At 45.8% G+C, this 25,717-nt stretch overlaps 1 protein-coding gene across 2 annotated transcripts in view; it reads left to right on the top strand.

The window, feature by feature from the left end:
* The first annotated feature begins 279 nt into the window (after window positions 1–279).
* Window positions 280–25,717, top strand: part of MKNK2 (MAPK interacting serine/threonine kinase 2) — a 310,400-nt gene continuing 284,962 nt past the window's right edge. Inside the window, exon 1 of one of the 2 annotated variants that reach the window (XM_069977913.1) lies at window positions 280–545. The gene's annotated coding sequence lies outside the window, so the exon portion shown is untranslated. The remainder of the gene's footprint in view (window positions 546–25,717) is intronic. The other variant, XM_069977912.1, reaches the window with a different exon arrangement.

Genomic DNA, 25,717 nt, shown 5'->3' with positions numbered 1-25,717 from the left:
AGGTCTTTCGCAATAGGGGTCGCTTGAGATTGTTAATCGGTAACGATTATGCGAACAATAATCGTGCGGTGGAATAGGCTCTAATGTAAACCTGTGGGTCCAGAAATCCGGACAGATTTTCCGGACGTGTGAAGGGGGCGGCTCCCTTCAGAGTGCAGACGGTCACATGGTTTGTTTTCCTGACTGGACATGCAGGTAGGCGCGTGTCCCAGGATCTGTTTGATGTAAATATTTTCATCTCTGAGAGGGAGGAGTCTGAAGCACTGGGGCGGTTGGAACTGGTCTGGGTGAAGCAAACAGCAGCTGCTGGGAAGAGATCTGTGAATTGCAGCACCTACAGAAAAGGACGGCAGAGGGCATTACGTGAGCGGCGGCTTCAGCCTATAGCCTTCTCGGGCATCCTCTGTCATGTGAGCACCAGCCACACGCCTCCTGGAGGTTATATAAAGGAGGCGAACCTACTTGCACGTCAGCCCTCTCATGTAAACTGCGGTGGAGAGCTCAGAGGCTGTGAGCGGTGTCGCCTCCACTGCAGAGCCCGGCAGGTAGGCTTCCCGGGCGGAGGGTTGTGCGCCCTTTGGTAGCTGGATTCGGTAACCGCTTTGTTTTCTTTGCGTCGCAGATGAGAAGTAAATAGCCCATTGGGTCTGGTGTCTGCCGCATGTACGCAGGCCTAGTGCGATTGCGGAGATGCGGCTTCAGATTGGGTAGTGCGCCCTGCGTGTCGCCATTATTCCCTCCTAGGCTTTTCGGGTCGCAAGCGCACGAGGCAATGGCCCCAAAGCTGCAGAGGTCTCGCAGTCCCTGTGACAACGGTCCTTGCTGAGTATCGCAGTCACCCCCCCCCCCCCCCCCCCAAACTATCAGAGCAGTGAGGAGAGATTGTATATTGAATAAATACTTCTGCATTAAAAGTTATTATATAGTCAGCAGGCTGTGGCCTCGGTCGTCTTATATAGTCACAAGGCTCTCTCCTCTGTTGTCTGGGTATGGATTTGTGGACTGGGTTTGAACCTGTAGCTCTGGTGTAATCTTGGAGAACCTGTTCCATGTGAAGGCATTAGGCCAAAGTGGGAGTTATTTTTTCCAATAAAGCCACTTATTACCTTTCCTTGTTTTGTCCTAATGGAGCATCAGAAACTGCAAATCTCCCAAAATAATCTATTGATGTTGCTTTTTTTCATCACTAAAATGTCACTGTCGTTTTGCCGGCAGCATCCAGTATTCAGAGTACGGTTGAGTTTATTCAAGCAACATACATGGTGGCAATGTTTCGACCTCTGGGGGTCTTTCTCAACTAAATATTACATGTGTACAAACAGAGTATATAGGGGGTATAGCGAATACCAGAAGCTATCAAGGTGCATAAGTGTTACCTTAGGGGCTAAATCGGTTAATGTAAAACTGGCACAGAGAGTGTTAAAGTGACTACCACCAGGCCCAGGCTGAAGCACTGGAGGCGGGCTGACCCACCCTTAGTGGGAGGAAACCCTAGCCCCTCTATGATAGGGTTTCATTGTTTCTAATGGAGTCACATCTTGGAGGGGCTGGGGTTTCTTCCCACTGGGGGTGCGTCGGCCCATCTTCAGTGCTTCAGCCTGGGCCTGGTGGTACAGTGACTTTAGAACGTGTATCAAATAGTGATCAATCCAAAGGGGCAAAGTGCAACTGAATCAGTATGTATATAATCTTTGCATCAAAACCAACAGGCCATGTTTAAAGTGACTGTACCACCAGGCCCAGGCTGAAGCACTGGAGGTGGGCCGACCCACCCCCAGTGGGAAGAAACCCCAGCCACTCCATGACATGAATCCATTAGAATCAATGGAACCCTATCATAGAGGGGCTAGGGTTTCCTCCCACTAAGGGTGGGTCGGCCCGCCTCTAGTGCTTCAGCCTGGGCCTGGTGGTAAAGTCACTTTAAGATGTAACAAAATGTCTATTAAATAAATAATACTAGTAACTTGGATTAAAGGGGTACTCTGGTGTTGATAAAAAAAAATAAAAAAATTAATCAATCATAAACATTTTCCCACTTACCATCCTTCCTGAGTCTCTCCGTTTAAATTTCCCGCTGTTTGCAGGTCTCTGAAGCTCCAATTGGTGTCTTAATTTTTGCTTTGCTTCTTGGATTGGGCTTTCCTTCTTGGATTGGGCTTTCCCATGATTCACTTTGTCTCCCGTGATGTCTGACTCTGTAAAACTGTTAGATGGCTGAGTCATTTGACAGAGGCTGGCCTAACAGGGCTTAGACCCGCCTCCTTTTATGTCATTGTCTCAAAATGGCTTCCACAGAGCAGCCTGGGGTCAACAGTCATTAGGTAAGAATAAGTTAAAGGGGTTATCCAGCGCAACAACAACATGGCCACTTTTCCCCTACTGTTGTCTCCAGTTTGGGTGGGGTTTTGAAACTCAGTTCCATTGAAGTAAATGGAGCTTAATTGCAAACTGCAGTAGGGGGAAAAGTGGCCATGTTTTTGTAGCGCTGGATAACCCCTTTAAAGGGACAGTGTCACATTTTTGGAAATTTTTTAATGAAAAGTAATAAGATCAAATACGTGTGTTGGATTTTTTTTTTTTTTTTTTAACTTAGTGTTAGATTATTTTTAATAAAATTTACTCCTGCACAGGGGGCTGCCATGTTTATAGTTTCTGCGTGTGACGTCATTTCACGGCACACACACAGACGCTATACGGCACCCCCAGATCATTAGAGTGAACCGACGGAGTCCGTCTGGTTCATTTACATTGAGGTTCCGTCGCTGTGTACTGCGCATGCGCATAGACATGTGCAGTACACAGCTGAAGTACATGGGGTGGGTGGAGGCGACATTTGAAGTCATGGCACGGGGACCAGGGAGCAGAGAGAGACAGGAGAACTGTGTGTGCAGTGCTATCTCTACAACCCGCTAACACCCCCCCCCCCCCCCCATAGTGGGAGAAACTGAATAAACTTTTGCTTTGGGTGCTGGGACACTGCTATCACCCAGGAATGTCCCGACACCAGTCACCGCAGCTCTCTCCTTTCCCCAGCAGCAGCTCAGCAGCGTTATGTGGGGGAACGGGCTTGAAGATGCTGCGGGGGGGGGGGGGGGAGATAGAGAGTCAGGCTGATTGCTGGGGGAGCAGGGCACAGCAGTGTCTGCTGCATGCTGTCCCCCCTGCGGCTGCCGGACCCGGGAGCGGCAGCATCACAATGGTGATGGGGTGACAGAAGAGGTGAGGAGATGAGGGGGTGGATTTAACATCGATGGTCTAATCGGTACAGAATACTCCTATTCAGACCTAAGAGGGATCCGGGCAGCTGTCAGAGAACCGGGCCGGCGAGGAGTCTGGGTGCGCACTCCGGGCTGTAACAGGAGTGGAATGCAGACTGGGAGATGGGGCAGCCCCGGCGTCCAGGGCCACCCGGTGGAAACAGCGTCGGCGGCGGCCGATGGATGCCGGGGCTGCCCCATCTTCCAGTTTGCATTCCACTCCTGTTAAAGCCCGGAGCGCGCACCCCGACTCCTCGCCGACCCGGTTCTCTGACAGCTGCCCGACCTCTCAGGTCTGAATAGGATTATTCTGCGCCGATTAGACCCACGATGCTAAATCCACCCCCTCATCTCCTCACCTTCTCTGTCAAACCCCCTCATCACCAGCTCTATCACCCCCATGATCCCCTCACCTCCTCTTATCACCCCCATGATCCCCTCACCTCCTCTGTCACCCCCATGATCCCCTCACCTCCTCTGTCACCCCCATGATCCCCTCACCTCCTCTGTCACCCCCATGATCCCCTCACCTCCTCTGTCACCCCCATGATCCCCTCGCCTCCCCTGTCACCCCCATGATCCCCTCACCTCCCCTGTCACCCCCATGATCTTCTCCTCTCTCCCCTTCACCTCCTCTCACCCCCACCACCTCCTGTAACTGTTCTGGGGGGAACCAGCCTGCCTCTACCGTGCCTTCTCCCTGTGCCCCCCACTTTTCCCAGGGCCCCCCAGTTGCTCCTTCTGCCATATCAGCCTCTCTGCCCCCCCAGCCTCTCTGCCCCCTGTCACCCCAGCCTCTCTGCCCCCTGACACATCTTTCCCCTCTTTGTTCTTTTGTGAAAAGAGGGGGGAGGTGATGATGTCACAGCAGCTGAGCAGGGACAGCCTTTTTTTTTTTTTTTTTTTCCCAGCATCCCTATTTCAGGCTGCTTTTACCTGCAGGTTCCTGCTGGAGCTCCCCCTGGTGGCCATTACTGGGAAATGTGAAAAATTAGATCGTTAATTTACATGTAAAAAAAATGAAAAACACATATAAATTAATAAAAAAATAACAAATTCAGTTTTAACACTTTCAATTTTTTTTTGTTACTTGGCGACACGTTCCCTTTAAGAGCTTTGGTTTAGAAGCTCCCTGTACTGGGTGGGAGGGTGAGTGGGGGAGGGGCAGGGTCTGCATAATGCTCCCTGCAGTCTCTGTCAGCCCTTGTGTATCCCATCCTCTCCATTCCTGCTATAATGTGCCTGCACTCCCACTCAGCTATACACACTACTGCTATATTGCGCCTGCATTCACACTCAGCTATACACACAGCTGATTGCTATATTCTACAGTAATTTATAATGACATATATTCAGCTGTTTTTAAATGTTTTTTTAATTTGTTTCACATGTTCATAATAAAAAAAAATCATTATTTTTGCGGGGAACCGATTTTTCTGCGTTTCAATGATTTATTATGGGAAATTTTGCTTTGATTTAAGAGAAATTTGGATTACAAGCACGGATCTGGAACGAATTATGCTCGTAATCCAAGGCACCACTGTATCTGACATTGTTACATTTTACACATGGCCTGTTGGTTTTGATGTACAGATTACACTGGTATCCATCAGTTTTGCTGACTACAAGATAACTTATGATCTTTATGTATTTTGGGGTGCTGAATCCAAAAATAACATCTGTTTTCTCCAGTCATGTCCAGTTTTTCCGCTAAATGTTGTTTACTAGTAAACTTTTGCAGTTATGACATTATATATTAATTATTTGGAAATGCTGAGTAAGAAAAAAAATAAGTGTGCAGAAAGATATTTAGTAGGTATAACTAAATGATAGAATATTGAATAACTGCTGACGTTGGCATTTCGTGGCTATATATATTTATGGAGCATAGATATCAGGGCAGATGGAACACAAACATGATGGCAGACTACTGCTGGTGTTTACAGTGTGACAACCCTGATCATAACTATTCCAGGGCATCCAAAAAAGAATTGCAGAGGGGAGATCCCTTCATCTTACCCAGCTGTGGCTCAGTGTCGCACTAATGCTTATTTCGGCTTGGCAATCTAGAGCTGGGCTGCAACAGCCCACAGTAATACGGCACTGATCTAATCAATCAGTACTGTTTTATGTATACAGCACTGATCTCTGAGAGATCAGTGCAGTTTTACTAGAAGTCTCCCCGGGGGAATTTAACCCTCTCCAGCCAGGAACAGAGATAACATGTCAGTTATACCATATGGTGTAAACTGAAAACGCCCCTTTTTTTCATTCAATTTTGTGCACAATTTCTTTTCTGATTTTACAGTATATTTTATGGAAAAATTTAGTTTGTCACTGTAAAGTATAATAGGTGTTGCAAAAAATAAGGGGTCATGTGGTTCTGGAGGTGAAAATATGGCCTTTTAAAGGCATAGGGTGACATTTATCATTTGCACCTTTTTTTGCGAATATTTTTAGCACTGTGCACTGGCTTATATGTTTGCAGCCTAGTAAGGTATTTATGAACATTCACATGTTGGTTCATAAATCACCTGCTATAGCTTCCCTGGCGCTGTGCATTTTACTGCAGGTATTCATGAATTGACCCTGGTTAAAAAAAGTTCCGCTACCCTGGGACTGGAGTACAGATGCGAACGAAAATGCGAAAATTTCAAAATTCTCACATGATAAATCCCGGCTGAGAATATTCTTACGGATAACCACGCCCACAAATGTCAAGAAGGCAAAAAACTGGAGTAAGCTGTCATATTCACACATACACCGAGCTACACTGTTTAGTAAATCTGAAGGGCTGTGCACATCACACTTACGCCAAAAAATACTAAGGAGCACAAGGTACACTGCTTGATACATGTCCCCCAAAGTGTTTTTTTTTCTTTCTGTTACATGTAATTATAAAAAATAAGTGGTTTGGTATTTTTTTTTTAAATAATTTTTTGCCTGTGGCATCAATGTTTTAAAACACTGATGCTTGCCACAGGGGGCTGCCATGTTGAATAGTGTCTGTGTATGATGTCTGTGCATGACTCCTACAGACACTGTACGGCACACACAGAGCATTAGAGTCAACGGGACGGTGTCCGTCCTGTTAACTTACATTGTGTTTCATGAGCTGTGTGCCACGCATGTGTAGTACACTGCTGGGGAAGGGTGATGACGCAATTTTAGAGGAGCCTACTCCTGGAAGTACTGTGAGGCTGAAAGTTACCTGAGCTGTTTTCGGCTTGCTTGCTGCTTCTTCTTGATTAGTCCTTGTGTCTATGTGCCGCTGCTGCCTCCCGTCTGTGTGCCGATGCTCCCTCAGTGGGAGTATTATATAGTACAACAAAATTGCTTTATCCATGGATACAGGGTACCTGTGTTATCACCTGAGCTCCTCATGCAGCTGTAGATTGTCAGATACCCAGTGCAGCTATCGCCTGATCAGAACACTCAGTTTGGCCCATGTTCCCTACTTGTACTCATCTTATGTGACTGTGACCCGACCATAACTGGGCAGGTAACTTTGCCAAGCTGAGTGTTCTGATCGGGCAGCTGCTGCACTTGGTCTCTGACAATCTACAGCTACGTGTGGAGCTCAGGTAATAAAACAGATCCCCTGTATCCATGGTAAAGCAATTTGTTGTAGTAATTAATTGTAACTCCTATCATTGGAGCTGATTATTTGTTTGGTGTATTCCCCTATAGCTATATAATCACTGTGAAGGATATTGCATGTGTGTGCTGGGAGTTATTGTCGGGTGCCAGCCAGATAAGCTGACAGTACATACACGCATTATCCTCCACAGTGATTATATAACCGTAGAGGAATACACTAATCAGCTCCAATGATAGCAGTTACTGTTATCCATAACTATTTGCAACGATTTGTTTCACTTTTGTTGCAATTGATACAGCTGTACAGGCAGCAAACATTGTAACCAATCACTGACTGCAGCAAAGGAGTTAGTTACTTATTACAGTCAGCAAATCTTGTCTCGCTGAGGTGGATCGATTTAGCAGAGCAAAGTCGTTTCTCCTACTCTTTTAATTGGTACAATTAGCCCTTATATACACGAGAGAGCAATAGCCTGTACTCTCCTTTAGGGTAAGTTCACACGTACAGACGTAAATCTCGCTGTGAGTCTGTCAGGTCCTTGTAGTTCACTGTCACTACATACTCGCAGCTGTCTGAACGACTGCTGCGAGTATGTAATTCTGCCGGCCCCTTAACCCCTTCTGCTGCCGCCCGGCTCCCGCTCTTTTTACATTACCTCTCCTCACGAACAATAGCCTGTACTCTCCTGTACATCTATCTATCTATCTATCTATCTATCTGTGTAATGTGTGACACTGAGGTGTATTATAAAGGGCTACGGACATGCTTGTTGTAGGTGTACTTCTGTGCAGACAACAACAAAATGGCGCTGCCGAGCAGTGCACATAATATCACCTTTCCCCTCTTTTTTTTTCCCTTTTGAAAAGAGGAGGGAGGTGATCAGTTGAGCAGAGACTACCTTTTTTCAGCAGCCGTATTTCAGGTTACTTTTTACTAGCAGCTTTCCTGCTGGAGCTCCATTTGTCATTTGTGAAAAATTTTACTTATTGCATATTTTTTGCCTTCAAATATGGAAGCACCTTTCATTGGGGTAAAATCAGCAAAAATATTAAAGTTAGTGGATTTTTTTTTTTTAAATGTAGACCAGTGTTATCTGTATACATACTGATCCAGTTGCGCTTTGCACCTTTTGATTGATCACTGTTTGATACATGTTTTGACACTTTCTGTGCCACAGTTTTACATTAACTAGTTTAGCACCTATGGTGACACCCACGGACCATGATAGGTTCTAGTATTAGCTATACCCCTTATATACCCTGTTTGTACACATGTAATATTGGCTTGAGAAAGACTCCTAGAGGTCAAAACGTTGCCACCGTATATGTTGCTTGAATAAACTCCACCGTTTTCTGAATACTAGATGCTGCCGGATCACTACTTTTATGGATATCACATAATCCCCTATTGGGATTGTAGACTCTCTGGGGTGCATCCTACATTTACTGTTGCAAAGACCGTTCTCACACATTTACACAGGTACTGTTGGACTTTTCTATTGATGTGATAAGAGCCCTGTCAAAAATTTTAAACTGTCTGGGTCTGAGTGATCAGACCCGTACTGATTGGGAGATAGAGCCGAGAGGAGAATGCGCTAAGCACGGTCCTCTCCCAGCTCTGTCATTTGATCAGTTGGGATTATAATGGAGCTCTATGGAGCCCAACTGATAATGCTGACACAGAGCGGGGAGAGGATGTGCTGCAGCACGATCAGTATGGTTCTGAACACAGGTACACTTTAAAGGGGTTGGCCACTTTATATTAAAATAGTTTAGTATACAGTATTAGAGTACTCACAGCACTGACTGCAGTGCCCTGTGTACCTCATAGAGCTAAAATCAAACTCCCCTGCTCTGCGGTGACTGTCCATAAGATGGCTGACATGGAGGAGCATGTGACCAGGCCCCCCCCCAGGTGTCCACCACGCCTCTATATGCCTATGGTGGACTGGGGGGCAGGACATGGTCTATGTCGGCCATTTTATGGACGGACACACCACAGAGCAGGACGGCACAGCCTGGAGGAGGGCAGTCTGATTTTAGCTCTGAGGTACACGGGGAGCTGCTAGCAGTAAGTGCAGTGAGTGTACACTTACTAATACTGTACACTGAACGATTTTACTACAAAGTGGCCAACCCCTTTAATCTATAATAGACATCTTGAATATTGTAAATGTCCCTTTGTTTCTGCTGATGATTTTGTTAGGTTTTCTAATATTTGTTGTACACTTTACCCATTTCTGCTCTTCTTGGGTGGTATGGTGTGGTAGCTCACTCATCCAGTTTAGTTTCGGTCCCCCAAGCAAATCGCCACTTACAAAGCCTTTTACATGCCTCGATCGTGCAGCAAGTGTTTATATATAGTTAGTGATCCCTGTGCAGCCCTTGCTGGTAGTCTGGCATATATAGAAAATAATTATTACTTGCCTTTACTTGGTGTCGTCCTGCCTTTTCTCCCCATACCGCAGCTGCTGCTGTCACTTCCTCAACCTGTTTCTGCAGTGACCACCCAATCACTGGCAGATGACAGTGCTGCAGCAAGTGATTGGCAGAGTAGGCTGTCTTTGCACAGGTGGCATTAGGAAGTGTCAGTGACTGCTGTGGGTAACGGGCAGGAGGACACCAGGGAGCCTGGAGAGGCTAGTAGAACTTTTTTTATTTTCTATCTACTTATTAGCGGCCGACCACGTATCACCTATTAAACATATTGATGAGCGGTCAGCGACCAATGATATTTGACCTCTTACACCACTTGGTGTAAGAGCATTTCTTTGGTTTAAGGGCTCCCTCTACTGGGTGGGAGGGCCAGTGGAAAAGGGGCATGGTCTGCATAGCGTCGTCTACAGCCCTGTACTCTGACCAAGGAAGTCTCCCTCACCTTACAAATTATAACAGATCTACTTCAGGCTGGGGCTTGCATCAGGAGACAGGACTATGGGGGTAATCTCCCCATAGCTGTAACCCCTCTCTCCCCAGACAAAGAGTGCTGCTATACTGTACTGTTATGCTCACATATGTCGTCCTCATCCCTTCATGCTCCCTGCACTCTGTCAGCCCTTGTTTCCCATCCTCTCCATTTCTGCTACACTGTGCCTGCACTCACACTCAGCTATTCACACTGCTGCTATAATGTGCCTGCACTCACACTCAGGTATACACACTGCTGTATAGAAAAAAAAATCAGTCTGTCCTGCACAGCTCTGAGATACTCACTTCCTGACTGGTCCATGCTGAACACACACCACTTCCCCTACTATATGTTATACTCCACATGCTGATTGCTATACTGTACAGTAACTTATCATATGACATATCCAGCTTTCTAAATGTTTGTTTTTTACCTAAACAGGTAAAACAAATGAAACAAAGATTATTTTTGGGTTGTTCCCATTGTCTGCATTTCAATGATTCCTTATGGTAAAATTTGCTTTGGCTTAAGGGTGCCTTCACACCTACCGGATCCACAGCGGATCTCACTTCTGCGAATTTGGAGCGAGATCCACTGCAGATCCGCTACCATTAACCCTAATGATAGCACATACCCGCAGCGGGATTGACATCCCGCTGTGAGTATGAGCTTTAACCCCCTAATGCCCGCAGCCCAGCCGCATCCCCACCTCCTGCAGCTCCACCGCTGCCCCCATCAGCCCCAGCGCCTGCATCTCCAATCGCCGCCCGCACGCATCCTCGACCAACGCCCGCATCCCCCTTCATCTCTGCAGCCCGTCCGCATTCCCGATCATCCCCGCAGCTGGCACGCATACCCGATCGCCGCCCGCAGCCCCCCCGCATCATCCCCGCAGCCCGCCGCCGCAGAGAGAATACGTTACCTGCTCCTCGGCGCAGCTGCTGGGATGCGTGATGGCTGCAGGGATGATGGGGGATGCGGGCGGCGATCGGGAATGCGTGATGGCTGCAGGGATGATGGGGGATGCAGGCGCCGGGGCTGATGGGGGCAGCGGTGGAGCTGCAGGAGGCGGGGATGCAGCAGGGCTGCGGCCATCGGGGTTAAAGCTCATACTCACAGCGGGATGTCAATCCCGCTGCGGGTATGTGCTATCATTAGGGTGAATGGTACCGGATCCGCAGTGGATCTCACTCCGAATTCGCAGAAGTGAGATCCGCTGTGGATCCGGTAGGTGTGAAGGCACCCTTAGAGTGATTTGGATTACAAGCTTGGTCCCAGAACAAATTTTGTCCATAATACAAGGCACTACTGTACATTGAATCCCACGAAGAATCCCTTAACCCTTTGAGGACCAGGCCCAAAATGACCCAGTGGACCGCGCAAATTTTGATCTTAGTGTTTTTTCGTTTTTCCCTCCTCCCCTTCTAAGAGCTCTAGCACTTTCAGTTTTCTATCTACAGGCCATGTAAGTGCTTGTTTCTTACAGGAATAGTTGTACTGTGTAATGGCGTCATTCATTTTACCATAACATGTATGATGGAATTCCAAATATATTATTTATGAAGATATAAATAGGTGAAATCGTAAAAAAGAATGCAATATGGTAACTTTTGGGGGGTTCCTGTGTCTACGTAATGCACTATATGGTAACAGCGACATGATACAATTATTCTATAGGTCAGTCCGAACACAACCATATGCAGGTTACACAGATTCTCTAATGTTATATATTTTTTTTTTATGAAATCCTTTTTTTTGGCAATTAAATATTAATAAAATGGGCCTATTGTGACACTCAATAACGGTTTTATTTTTTCACCTACGGGGCTGTATGGGGTGTCATTTTTTCCGCCATGATCTCTAGTTTTTATTAATACCATATTTGTGAAGATCGGACGTTTTGATCACTTTTTATTGATTTTTTTTTTTAAATATATAATGTAACATAAAATCGGTAATCTGCACACTTTTTCCCCTTCTCGTGTACGCCGTTCGCCATTCGCAATGACGCTTGTTATATTTTAATAGAGCGGACAATTATGCACGCTACGGTATATTATATGTTTATCTATTTATTTATTTTTATATGTTTTATTTATATTATGGGAAAGGGGGGTGATTTCAACTTTTATTGGTGGAGGGGTTTTGGGGTAGTGTAATAGTGTTTTGAACTTTTTTTTTTTTACACATTTGAAGTCGCTTTGGGGGACTTCTACATTCACTACTTGGATTTTAACACTGACCATTGCTATGCCATAGGCATAGCATTGATCAGTGTTATCGGCGATCTGCTCATTGAGCCTGACTGTGCAGGCTCAGTGTAGCAGATCGCCGATCGGACCGCACGGGGGCAGGTAAGAGACCTCCGGCGGTCTGTTTCAACGATCGGGACCCCCGCAGTCACTTGCACTTAAACGCTGCGGTCGCGCCGCGATCGCGGCGTTTAAGGGGTCAATGACACGCGGCAGCACGATCACTGCAGCGTGTCATTACCGGTGAGGTCCCGGCTGCTCACTGCAGCCGGCCCCCACCTCCTATGAAGCGCGCTCCGCTCCGGAGCGCGCTTCATAGCGGGAGAAACACCCAGGACGTAGGGTTACGTCCAGGGTCGTCTGGGGACAGACTTCCATGACGTAACCCTACGTCCAGGGTCGTCTAGGGGTTAAGTGTACAATGTAATCCCCTAGTGGGGGTATAAGTGAATGTAGTTAAAAAATATCTTTAATAATAAAAAGCCCCTTCCCATATTATATGTTTGAATCACCCACCTTTTCCCATTAAAAAAAAAAGTTTAGTATTGCCACGTGCATAATCGCCCAAACTATTAAACTATCACATTCCTGATCATGCACGGTAAATGGCGTAAGCGCAAGGAAATTACAAATGGCAAAATTGCAGATTTTTAGTCACATCAAATTCAGAAAATTTGTAATTAAAAGTGATCAAAAAGTGGCATATACACAAGCAAGGTAACTTTAGAAAGTACAGATAATGGCGCAAAATATGACATCTCACACAGCCCCATAGACCAAAAAAATAAAGGCTTTATAAGAATGGTAATTGAGCAATTTTAAGAAACCTTGTCTATTTTTGGGGTCTTTTCTTATTTAAGGTTTTTTTTTTTTATAGCTGTTATATCATGTCACGTAGGCCTTGGGGTGCCAAAATATTTTTGTAAGACAAGTTGATGTTTCCATCCATATCATTCTAGGGGACATGTGACACTCTGATCATAATTTATTCAATTTTTTATGAGGTGGTACGAATAAAACACAATTTAGCAGCTGTTTTTCATTTTTTATACCCTATTTACTATGTCACATATGACATGTTATCTTTATTCATCAGGTCGGTGCGATTACAGTAATATCCATTTTATATAGCTTTTGTTATAGTTTATGGCATTTATGCTATAAATACTTTGTGTCTTACATATAGTAAGACCTGTACTGTTTACACGAAGGGGAAGGGGGGCCAGGGGGAAAATCAGGCAGAGGAGGCAACGTGCCGCAGCCTACTCCCACCACCCGAACAGCAGGAGGCCACAAATCTCCCAATAGACGCTGCGGTCTCATCGACCACAGCGTCTATGGGGTTATTTGTCCAGGGGAGAGCACCACACTCCGGCAGTGGTGGCGGAGGAGGCAATGTGCGGAAGCCTCTTCCCACCGCCCGATCTCACCTAGGGACAGAGGGGGGAAGCAGGGAGAGCATGACGTCCAGTGATTTCATGATGCAGTCTGGCACTGCATTTCATGACGTCCTTAGAAGTCATATTGGGGGAAGGGGTTAATACAAACTAGAGATCATGGCAAAGAAAATGACACCCCAACCAGCCCTGTAGATGGAAAAATAAAAGCGCTATGGCTCTTAGAAGGCGGGGAAGAACATTGCATTAATTTAACCCGGACATCTATGCATCAATGGGCTTGATCTTGAAGGGGTTAAAGTGTCACTGTCATATCTTTAACCTCTTAAGGACGGAGCCAATTTTTGTTTATCTCCTTGTGTTTAAAAGGCCATAGCACTTGCATTTTTTCACCTAGAAACCCACATGAGCCCTTATTTTTTTTGCGTCACTAATTGTACTTTGCAATGGCCAACTTAATTTTTGCATAAAATATGCAGCGAAACCAGAAAAAAATTATATGCGTGGTGAAATTGAAAAAAAGCAATTCTTTTTTTGTTTTTTTTTTGCTTTTTGTTTTTACGCAGTTTGTCCTATGTAAAAACTGACATGTTATACATTTTCCTCAGGTTGGTACGATTAAAACGTTATGCAACTTGCATAACTTTTATAATATTTGATGGCTTTTAAAAAAATAACCTTCCTGAAACCTTAACCGTTCCTTTAAATTGCTCTATTCCCATGCTTATAACGCTATTATCCTTAGGTCTATGGGGCTGATTGAGGTGTCATTTTTTTTTGCACCATGATGTGTTCTTTCTATCTGTACCTTGATTGTGTTTATGCGACTTCTTGATCGCTTTTCATTACAGTGTTTCTGGATTTGATGCACAATTTTTGCACTTTAGCGGGTCTTTGCACGTTTGCGATATCAGGAATGTTATAAATTCATAGTTATAGTTCGCGCGATTAAGCACGCGGCGATACCAAACGTGTTTATTTTATTTTTTTTACTTATACATTGAGTAGAAGTTCCCCTGGGGGACCTCTAATACATTTACACTGATCTCCCATAGAGATCAGTGTAGCTGTATTATACAGCACCGATCCATGAGATCGGTGCTCTATTGCTTTCGTCTGCTGCAGACCATTGCAATAGGATACTGAGCCGGGATCAGCGCCATTCAGACGCTGAGGCCCGGCCTGGTAAGACCAAGGGATCCCCCTCCCCGATCGCATCGCGGGGAGATCCCGCCCCTAGTAACCAATCATTAGATTGCATTTACTGATCTATGCTATGCCATAGCATAGATTAGTGTTATCGGCGATCTATGTATAGAGCCTTCCTGAGAGCAGACTCTACGCATAGATCGACGATCTGACAGGACTGAGGTAAGGAGCTTACCCCCGCCTGTCGGCACGGCTGCGGGGGTCCCTATCACTCAGTAACAATGCTTGATCTGTTACTGAGCACATTAATCACCGCAATCACTGTAGGTCACGGTGTTTAAGGGGGTTAATGAGTCAGCTGCGGGATCGCAGCTGCCTCTCGTCCCCTCCTGCGCTGGACACAGATGAGAGCAGGATCACACTAGCTGCAGCGCTCCTGCTCTCATTACAAAGCACCCATCAGTACAGGAACGTATATATACATTCCTACTGCATGGGGTATGTGTAGTAGGAACGTATATGTACAAATTACTGACGCAAAGGGTTTAAGACAACCTTGCCTATATGTACAGAGGCATCTCTATCTAATGTGTTTGTAGCTCCCTTTATTTAATTGTTTTCTGTGTGTAATTTAATGCTATAATAAAGTTGTATTATTGGCCTCTAGGTGTAGCTGTTTTTGCTCCTGTGCCTTTACATGCCTCAATACATTCTTTGGCTCTTACATGGAGCCAAATCAGGCTAATTCAGCAGATTATCACTCCATTTAAAAAAGACAACAATCAGCCAAAGGGCTGATGACTGTTTAAATTTGTTTAGACATCGTCGGCTGTGCATGGCTATGCTACATCAGTGTAGGAAAATAAGTTTATACTCGCCTATTCGCCCATGTTGTCCTTCAGCCTTTTATCCGTGTTTCCCGCTCATGCTTCTGGCCCAGTCTCTTTAAGTGACAGGCCGCTCAGCCAATTACTGGCTGTGGCACTGTTCCGTCTCGACTAGTGATTGGCTGAGCAGCCTGTCACTGAAGAGACCAGGCCACAAGCATCAGCAGTGAGCCAGGAATGGGGGTTTTACCATAGCAACCTAGACGCTGCTTCATGCATCTGGGCTGCCATAGTATAAGACAATCAGGCACCTGCACTAAGGCAGGGACCTGATCATATGAATGAGCTGTCAGGTTATGACAGCTCATTCATTCTATAATACATTACAGCACTGATCATGTGCTGTAATGTGTTTATAGATCTATCTGTAAAAGTTAAAGCACACACAAATACAATAAAATAAGTAAATAAAATAAATGAATTAATTAAATATATAAATATACACATTCCCCATCCCTCTTTATAAATGATCCCCTATAAATAAGATACATATATTTGGTATCGTTGCGTCCGTAATGACTCCGTCTATTAACCCGTTACATTAATTATCCCGCCTGATTTATTTTCTTAATCCCACCCGCTAAAAAATATAGATAAAAGATATTATAACATCACATGTACCCAAAAGGTGTACCACTTAAAATGTCAGCTTATGCTGCAAAAAAAACCCTCACATAACTCCATTGGAAAAAAAATTCTAATGTATTACTGCCCTTACAATAGGCAAGACACAAACAGTTTTTATAGTATAAATGCCATAAATTATACCAAAAGCTATATAAAATGGATATCACTAGGTCCCATGACCCCGATTAAGGATAACCAATCTTTCACACTGGGTCTTTCCTCACCCTTTTTGGGGGTACCCAAAGACTCCCCTCTTAGCTTTCATAAAGTTCTTAAACAGGGCGCAGTATTGCTTTTATCCGCTCTCCTCAAAGTCCCCTTACACACAGCTAGGCACTCATTTGAATACATGCAGCTACAGCATTTTTTCACCTCTCTATCTCGCACCCACAAATTACATAAGAGCGTAACTGACTTTGAAAGGTTGTGTGGTGCCCACCTGCCCTCCGCATGCCATCTCTCTTTTACCACATCCTTTTATCTATTCGCTCCCAACCTCTGCCTTCCTTCTGCTCTGCATGGGAGGCAGAGCTGGGAAAATGCTTTTCCCAAAAACAATGGTTGAAAGCCACTCTCCACTTCTGTCTAAGGGTGGTATTACACGGGCCAAACAGGGCCGATAATACCTGTAAACGAGCGCTGATCTGCTAGATCGTCGCTCATTTACTGGGCCTATTACACAGCCCGATAATCCTTTAACAAGAGCTGCAAGGACATCGTTACCGATGTCCTTGCAGCCCTTGCTAAACTGGCATAAATTACCCATCCACGTTCCAGGGCTGCTCCTGCTGTCCGCTTCTCCCGGGGTCCCGCTCGCGCTCTAGCTTCACAGCGGCCTATCAGCTGACAGGCCGCTGTGAAGCTAGAGTGCGCGCGGGACCCCGGGAGAAGCTGACGACAGGAGCAGCCCTGGAACGTGGATGGGTAATGTATATCGTTAGTCGCCGCCCGTGCACCGCTATTACACACAGTGGTGCGCGGTCAGCGTCCGACAAAAACAGGTTCTAACCTATATCAACGATCAGCTGATCGTTGTCATCGGCTGTTCGTTGCATTTATTACACGGAGCGATAATCTGCCGAATCGGGCCAATTCGGCCTATTATCGTTCCGTGTGATAGTACCCTTAGTTCCTTAGAAGATCTCGCATACCCTCGTTGGGTCTTCTCTCTCATGTGTGTAGGTTGTGTTAGTCCTTTTCTTTCATGTCTAGTGTAGACTCCATTGTTATATAGGCATTTATCCATCTACTTATGGTTCATTTGACACCTCAGCTTGCTGCAGGTCTCATGTCTTGCTTTTTGTTATTGGTGTCCATCCTGACTTAATTTTATTACTTTCTACTTAGGGTGGGCTGCTCCCACCGCATCACCTATACGAAAACAATAAGGTGTAAGTGCACTATTACTGTTATTCCTCTGCCATACTTGACTTCTGTATTGCTTTGCCTTGGGACTTCACAAAGTCCGAGTTCTATTTTTCTTGTACTTGTATGTTCTTTCTTTCGAAAAATAAAAAATTCAAATTTCAAAAATGGATACCACTGTTATCGTATCGTCTTGACTAATAAAGATAACATGTCATATATAACTAATAGTAAACAGTGTGCAAAAAATGGTGAAAACCAGCTGCTAAATGTTTTTTTTTTCTTAATCATAAAAAAAACCTCATAAAAAATGTACTAAAAAAATTACTAGAATGTCACATGTCCCCCAGAATGGTACAGATGGAAACGTCGGCTTGTCTTACACATTTTGGCACCGCAAGGCCTCTGTGACATAGTATAATGGCTAAAAAAAACCCCCTGAAATAAAGGCCCCAAAATTCACCAGGTCTGTCATGTCTACAGCTTGTGGTTGAGTCAGGTGGTGCACTGCAGCCATGTATGGGGGATATCTTGAAACACTGAAATAAGGGGAATAAATAGTGAGTGGTATTTCTCAGTCAGTATTTGCTGTGTAAGAGGAAAAAATTTATTAAAATAAATTTTAAATTTCCCCTCCAACTTGCTTAAATTTCTGTGAAAGGTTTAATAAACTTATGAAATGTTACTTTGAATACTTTGAGGGGTGTAGTTTTTACAGTGGAGAGATTTTGGGGGTAACTAACATACTGGTCCCTAATCAGAGCTGAAATTTTCATGAAAATTTTTAAAATCGATGCAAAATTTCGAATTCCTCTAACAAGTAAAAAAACGTTCACCAAATGAAGTCAGTGTCGCCATAAATTAGACACGTTGTAGATGTTGCATTAATAATAAGTTCATGTGGCATGACTATCTATCTTAGGAAAAGAGTTTTGAATATAAAGAAATGTAAATTTTTAAAATTTTTGCGCAATTGTGTTTTTTTTTTTTTTAAAAATACCACAAACATAAAGAGGAATATGTCACAAAAAAACTATCTCAGAATAACCGCAATAGTTTAACCCCTTCACGTCAGCCATCTGTATATATACGTTCCTATTAGGGCTGGGCGGTATACCGCAAAAATACCGATACCGTCACTGGCGTCGGTTAACCGACCTCAACCTAGCCAGGACGGTATCTGCGGTAATTTTGTATTTTTAGCTCCCAGAATACCCTCTCCTGTGTCCTCAGAGCGCTCCTGCACACAAACTCGCGGCCCGGCGTGATCGCTGCACGTTATGTGCAGGGATGCCGGTATCAGAGCGGGAGGAGCAGCAGGGTCCCGGTGAGAATGCCCAGGTGCACAGCCCTCCCCCCGCACCCATTAAGTCCAAGCGCCCGCCCTCCCCCCGTCCCGCTGTACTTGTCCCGTCCGGCGTCCCTGCACACACAGGACAACATGTGCAGCGCTCGCCGGCCGGGGGGGGGGGAGCGCTGCACATGTTAATGTCCTGTGTGTGGAGGGACGCCGATGTGCGTGCGGGGGAAATGGATGAGCAGCAGGGTCCAGGGGAGAATATTCTTGAGGGCACAGCCTTCCTCCACACCCGTCCCGTCCGAGCGCCCGCCCTCCCTACCGTCTGGTCCGAGGCCCGTCCCGCCGCACCTGTCCTGTCCAGTGTTCCTGCACACACAGGACATTAACGTGCAACGCGAGCGCTGCACATGTTAATGTCCTGTGTGTGCAGGAAGGGGGCCATGTCACAGCTGAAAGAGGAGCAGCACGTGGGGGCGGCTGGCCTGTAGTCCCCACAGTACAGGACTGTAACATAGGAGGGATAATTGGCTGCAGCAGGCAGGATAATAATTGGCTCCTGCAGCCCATCCATTCCTCCTATGTTACAGTCCTGTACTGTTACTGAGGGAACTACAGGTCCCAGCATGCAGCTTTCTGTATAGTAATACACCCCTGCAGGCCCCCCTATATAGCAATACACCCCTGTCCGCCCCCCCCCCCCCCATATAGTCATACACCCGTCCACCCCCCTGTACACCCATACACCCCTGTCCGCCCCCCTGTACACCCATACACCCCTGTCGCCCCCCTGTACACCCATACACCCCTGTCCGCCCCCCCTGTAGTCATACACCACTATCCACCCCCCCTGTATACTCATACACCCCTGTCCGCCCCCCCTGTATACTCATACACCCCTGTCCGCCCCCCCTGTATACTCATACACCCCTGTCCGCCCCCCCTGTATACTCATACACCCCTCTCCGCCCCCCCTGTATACTCATACACCCCTCTCCGCCCTCCCTGTATATAGTCATACACCCCTCTCCGCCCTCCCTGTATATAGTCATACACCCCTGTCCGCCCCCCCTGTATACTCATACACCCCTGTCCGCTCCCGCTGTATACTCATACACCCATGTCCGCCCCCCCTGTATACTCATACACCCCTGTCTGCCCCCCCCCCTGTATACTCATACGCCCCTGTCCGCCCCCCCCCCCCCCCCGTATACTCATACACCCCTGTCTGCCTCCCCGTATAGTAGGGCAGAGAGAGATAGATAGATTGTACTGTACTGTCACCTGTATATACAATATACCCAGCATATTTTTATTCTGGGTACCTATAGTACATAGCTATATACTTGTATATACACGTCCTGTAGTGTGCACATAGCTGTATGCTGTATACCTGTATATACACGTCCTGTAGTGTGCACATAGCTGTGTGCTGTATACCTGTATATACAGGTCCTGTAGTGTGCACATAGCTGTATGCTGTATACCTGTATATACATGTCTTGTAGTGTGCACATAGCTATTTGCTGTATACCTATATATACACGTCCTGTAGTGTGCACATAGCTGTTTGCTGTATACCTATATATACACGTCCTGTAGTGTGTACATAGCTGTATGCTGTATACCTGTATATACACGTCCTGTAGTGTGCACATAGCTGTTTGCTGTATACCTATATATACACGTCCTGTAGTGTGCACATAGCTGTTTGCTGTATACCTATATATACACGTCCTGTAGTGTGTACATAGCTGTATGCTGTATACCTGTATATACACGTCCTGTAGTGTGCACATAGCTGTATGCTGTTTACCTGTATATACACGTCCTGTAGTGTGTACATAGTTTGGGTTGCTGCTCATTGAGTTACTGTACTTTTTTTTTACTTTGAAACAAACTATTCCCAGTTTGGCACGACCAAGTGGGTGTGGCTTGTAAAAGGGTGTGGCTTACAAAGGGGGCGTGTCATAGTTATCGTCCAATTATCGTTACCGCAGCTACATATGCGATAAACCGCGATATTAATTTAGGCCAATATCGCCCAGCCCTAGTTCCTATTGCACATGCCCCGTGCAGTAGGAATGTACATATACGTTCCTGACTGACAGGGGCTTTGTGATGAGAACGGGATCGCTGCAGGGACAGCGATCCCGCTCTCATCTGTGTACAGCACCGGAGATAATGAGGATCAGCTGCGATTCCGCAGCTGACCCCCATTAACCCCTTAGTGACCGCCGAAACGGCGGTCACTAATGGGCCGGTGCCGCCGCTGTATTTCATCGGTGGGGGGAGATGAAATAAGTAAAAATCAGACCCCAGATCAGCCCCCTAGTGTCCCAGTCACTAACCCCCCCCCCCCCCTCCCGCGGCGGCCATCGGATCCAAGATGGCCGCCGCGATCACTGTGAACAGACTAATGTCTGTTCACAGTGATCAAAAAAGAAAAATGAATGAAAGCCCCATGCTCTCCGCCACCGGAGGTAGCGGAGAGCATGGGGCAGTCATCGGGACCCCCCTGTGGGGTCCCGGTACAAGCGATCAGCGGTATATACTATATACCGCTGATCGCTTGTGCCATGTGCTCCAGGCACTTTTTATCCCCTGTCACCATGAATGATTGGTGACAGGGGATAAAAAGTGATGTCCCCCCACCCCCCCTGTCACCCCCGTCCCCCAGTCACCCTCCCTTCCCCATATACTCACCGGATCCACGGAGCTCCTTCCTCTTCGGTGTCCTGGCTGGTTATGAAGTGCGCATGCGCTCCATAACCAGCCAAGCTCTGAAAATTTAAAGTGACCGAGACCAATTTGGTCTCTGTCACTGAACTATGATTACTGTGATAATCATAGTAATACAGTGAAAATGAATGTATAAAGTACAAAAAGTGACAAACATACAAAAAAATAAAACACACACTTTTTATTATAGTAATAATTACAGTTTACTCCCAAATTACCCCTAACCCCCCCCCCCCCCCCAGATTACCCGTAACCACCGCAGGTTGCCCGTAACCACCGCACGTTGCCCGTAACCACCCCAGGTTCTCCGTAATCACGTCAGATTGCACGTAACCCCCCAGATTACCCGTAACCACCGCACGTTGCCCGTAACCACCGCACGTTGCCAGTGACCCCCTCCAGATTGTCCGTAATCACCCCAGATTGCCTGTAACCACCCCAAATTACATGTAACCACCCCAGATTAGCTATAAGCACTTCACTCTATCCGTAACAATTCTAGATTGTCTGTAACCCCTCCAGGTTGCCCCTAACCACCGCAGGTTGGGCATAACCACCACAGATTGCCCGTAATCATGCCAGATTACATGTAACCCCCCAGATTGCACGCAACCACCGCACGTCGCCTCTGACCACCGCACGTCGCCTCTGACCACCGCACGTCGCCTCTGACCACCGCACGTCGCCTCTGACCACCGCACGTCGCCTCTGACCACCGCACGTCGCCTCTGACCACCTCAGACTGCCCGTAACCACCCCAGACTGCCCGTAACCACCCCACATTAGCTGTAATCTAATTTTTTTTTTATTGTATTTTAGTAACTGCGCTATTCTAATAACTGTTACTAGCTGCGGTTTTGCTCCAGCAAATTGGCGCTCCTTCCCTTCTGAGCCCTGCTGTGTGCCCATACAGTGGTTTATGCCCACATATGGGGTACCGTTGTACTCAGGAGAACCTGAGTTACAGATTTTGGGGTACATTTTTTATCCTGTTCCTTGTGAAATTTAGAAATTTCAAACTAAACCAACATATTTTTGGAAAAATTCAAGTTTTTCATTTTTACTGGCCAATTTTGAATACTTTCCTCTAATACCTGTGGGGCCAAAATGCTCATACTACCCCAAGATGAATTCTTTGAGGGGTGTACTTTCCGAAATGGGGTGACTTTTGGGGGGATTCTATTCTGTAGACACTACAGGGGCACTACAAATGCACCTGGTGCTCAGAAACTTCTTCAGAAAAATCTGCAGAGAAAATGCTAATTGGCGCTCCTTCCCTTCTGAGCCCGGCTGTGTGCCCATACAGTGGTTTATGCCCACATATGGGGTACCGTTCTACTCAGGAGAGCCTGCGTTACAGATTTTGGGGTGAATTTTCTCTCCTGTTCCTCGTGAAATTGAGAAATTTCCAACTAAAGGAACATATTATTGGAAAAATTCGAGTTTTTCATTTTTACTGTCTACTTTTGAATACTTTCCTCTAACACCTGTGGGGTCAAATTGCTCATCCTACCCGAAGATGAATTCTTTGAGGGGTGTACTTTCCAAAATGGGGTGACTTATGGGTTTTTTCTCTCTGCTGACACTACAGGGGCTCTGCAAATGCACCTGGCGCTCGGAAACTTCTTCAGCAAAATCTGCAATGGAAAAGCTAATTGGCGCTCCTTCCCTTCTGAGCCCTGCTGTGTGCCCATGCAGTGGTTTACGCCCACATATGGGGTACCGTAGTACTCAAGAGAACATGTGTTACAAATTTTGGGGTGCTTTTTCTCTCATGTTCCTTTTGAAAATGAGAAACTTTAATCTAAATGTATATATTATTGGAAAATTTTAATTTTTCATTTTTTTACAGCCTAATGGTGAATACTTTCCTCCAGCCCCTGTAGGGTTAAAATGCTCATTATACCCCTAGATTAATTCTTTAAGGTGTCTAGTTTCCAAAATGGGGTCACTTATGGGGGTTTCCAGTATACAAACCTCCTAAATCAACTTAAAATAAGAACTGGTCCCTAAAAAAATCAGTTTTGGAAACTTTCACGAAAATGTGGTAATTTGCTGATACATTTCTAACCCCCGTAACACCCTAAAAAAGTAAAATGTTTATGAAATGAAGCCAGAATAAAGAGGACATATCGGTAATGTGACTTAGTAACTAATTTATGTAATACAACTTTCTTTTTTTAGAAGCAGAGAATTTCAAAGTTCATAAAATGCTAATTTTTTTCAATATTTCATGATATTTTGATGTTTTTCACAAAAAACACACAAAGTAGTGACCAAATTTTGCCACTAATATAAAGTGCCATATGTGACGAAAAAACAATCTCATAATCGCTAGCATACGTTAAAGCATCACTGAGCTATAAGCGCATAAAGTGAGACAGGTCAGATTTTGAAAAATGAGCCTGGTCTCTTAGGTGCAAATAGGCTTGGTCTTGAAGGGGTTAAAGTAGGGCTGGGCGATATGGCCAAAAAAATCTTTTTTTTTTTTTTTTTTTTAGAAATCTGGACTATTCTCGATTTAAATCTGTTTTTTTTTTTTTTGCTAAATAAACAACATTTTTCTCACAGCGTCAGATACTATTGTAATGATGATTGAGACAACAACTGTATTGCTTACCAGTGTAACAGTTCTTCCCTTGCGACTGACGGGGACTGACTGGGGATGTTTGACTGGGACTGGGGATGTTTGACTGGGACTGGGGATGTTTGACTGGGGGGGGACTGGGGCAGCTGGGGATGACTGACTTCGGGGGGGGACCGAGGGGGGGCTGCCCGCCCGCGTACCGCACCGCCCGCAATGATTTTTTGTGAAAATCGAATTTACGATTTTCACAAAAAATCTAATCGATTCAAACACTCTGGGCGAAATCAGATTAATTCTATTAATCGCCCAGCCCTAGTTTAAAGCACCGCAGAGTTATCACTAGGTCAGATCAGGTCAGACAGGTCAGATTTGAAAAATACGCCCTGGGCATTAAGGCCAAAACAGGCTAAGGGTATATTCACACGAACGGGCTCGCAGCGAGATTCTCGCTGCGAGCCCGGCAGGTCCTAGCAGTTCCCATACACTACATACTTGCTGCGGTCTAAACGACCGCAGCGAGTATGTAATTCTGCCGCCCTTAACCCCTTCTGCTCCCGCCCGGCTCCCCCGCTGTAAGCATAATTTACCTGTCCTTGCTGCACGGGGTCCCGGCGTCCTGCTCTCCCGTCCAGCCAATTAGTGTGTTGCCCAGCCGCAGCCACTGATTGGCCGGACGGGAGAGCAGGACGCCGGGACCCCGTGCAGCAAGGACAGGTAAAGTATGCTTACAGCAGGGGAGCCGGGCGGGAGCAGAAGGGGTTAAGGGCGGCAGAATTACATACTCGCTGCGGTCGTTTAGACCGCAGCAAGTATGTAGTGTATGGGAACTGCCAGGACCTGCCGGGCTCGCAGCGAGAATCTCGCTGCGAGCCCGTTCGTGTGAATATACCCTAAAGAGGCAAGGGATTAAAGAGTCACTGTCGTATTTTTTTTTTTGCAGAAATCAATAGTCCAGGCGATTTTAAGAAACTTTGTAATTGGGTTTATTAGCCAAATCTGCCATTATCTGCATGTAAGAAGCCTTTTCCCAGGTCCCCCCCTCCTTCCTCTTTTTCATCCACTCTGAAAAATCTGAAAATTGTGACTTGTTGCAGGAGACCTACCCTGTCTGTTCTAGGGAGAGGGGAGGGGGGAGGAGGAAGGAGGGAGTTAGCCGGCAGCAGAAAGCAGATAACAGAGGATTACAGGCACGGAGCTGGGTGACAGCTGTAATCCTAGCTCAGACAGGTCACTAGTGATGGTCAGAACAGATAACGGGTGAGGGATTTGTAGATTAACTCTTTGTTGTCCTGTTTTGGTCTTCTCTTTAGCTCTCTCCATAGGAGAACAATGAAGACAGGGGGGAGAGCTTCAAACTGCTTTTTCATGATAAAAATGCATTTTTCGGATAATAAACCCAATTACAAAGTTTCTTAAAATCGCCTGGACTATTGATTTCTGCAAAAAAAAATTTCACGACAGTGACACTTTAAAGGAGAAGTCTGGCGAAATTTTCAACTATGTATTGTATTACCCCGACATGTTATACAAATCGGGGTACACGTATTACGGGAAATGCTTATAAAGTGCTTTTTTCCCTGCACTTACTACCGCATCAAGGTTTCACTTCCTGGATAAAATGGTGATGTCACGACCCGACTCCCAGTGCT

The sequence above is a fragment of the Dendropsophus ebraccatus genome, chromosome 7 (genome assembly GCF_027789765.1).
Source record: "Dendropsophus ebraccatus isolate aDenEbr1 chromosome 7, aDenEbr1.pat, whole genome shotgun sequence".
NCBI classification, from domain to species: domain Eukaryota; kingdom Metazoa; phylum Chordata; class Amphibia; order Anura; family Hylidae; genus Dendropsophus; species Dendropsophus ebraccatus.
This window is presented reverse-complemented; position numbering and strand designations above follow the sequence as displayed.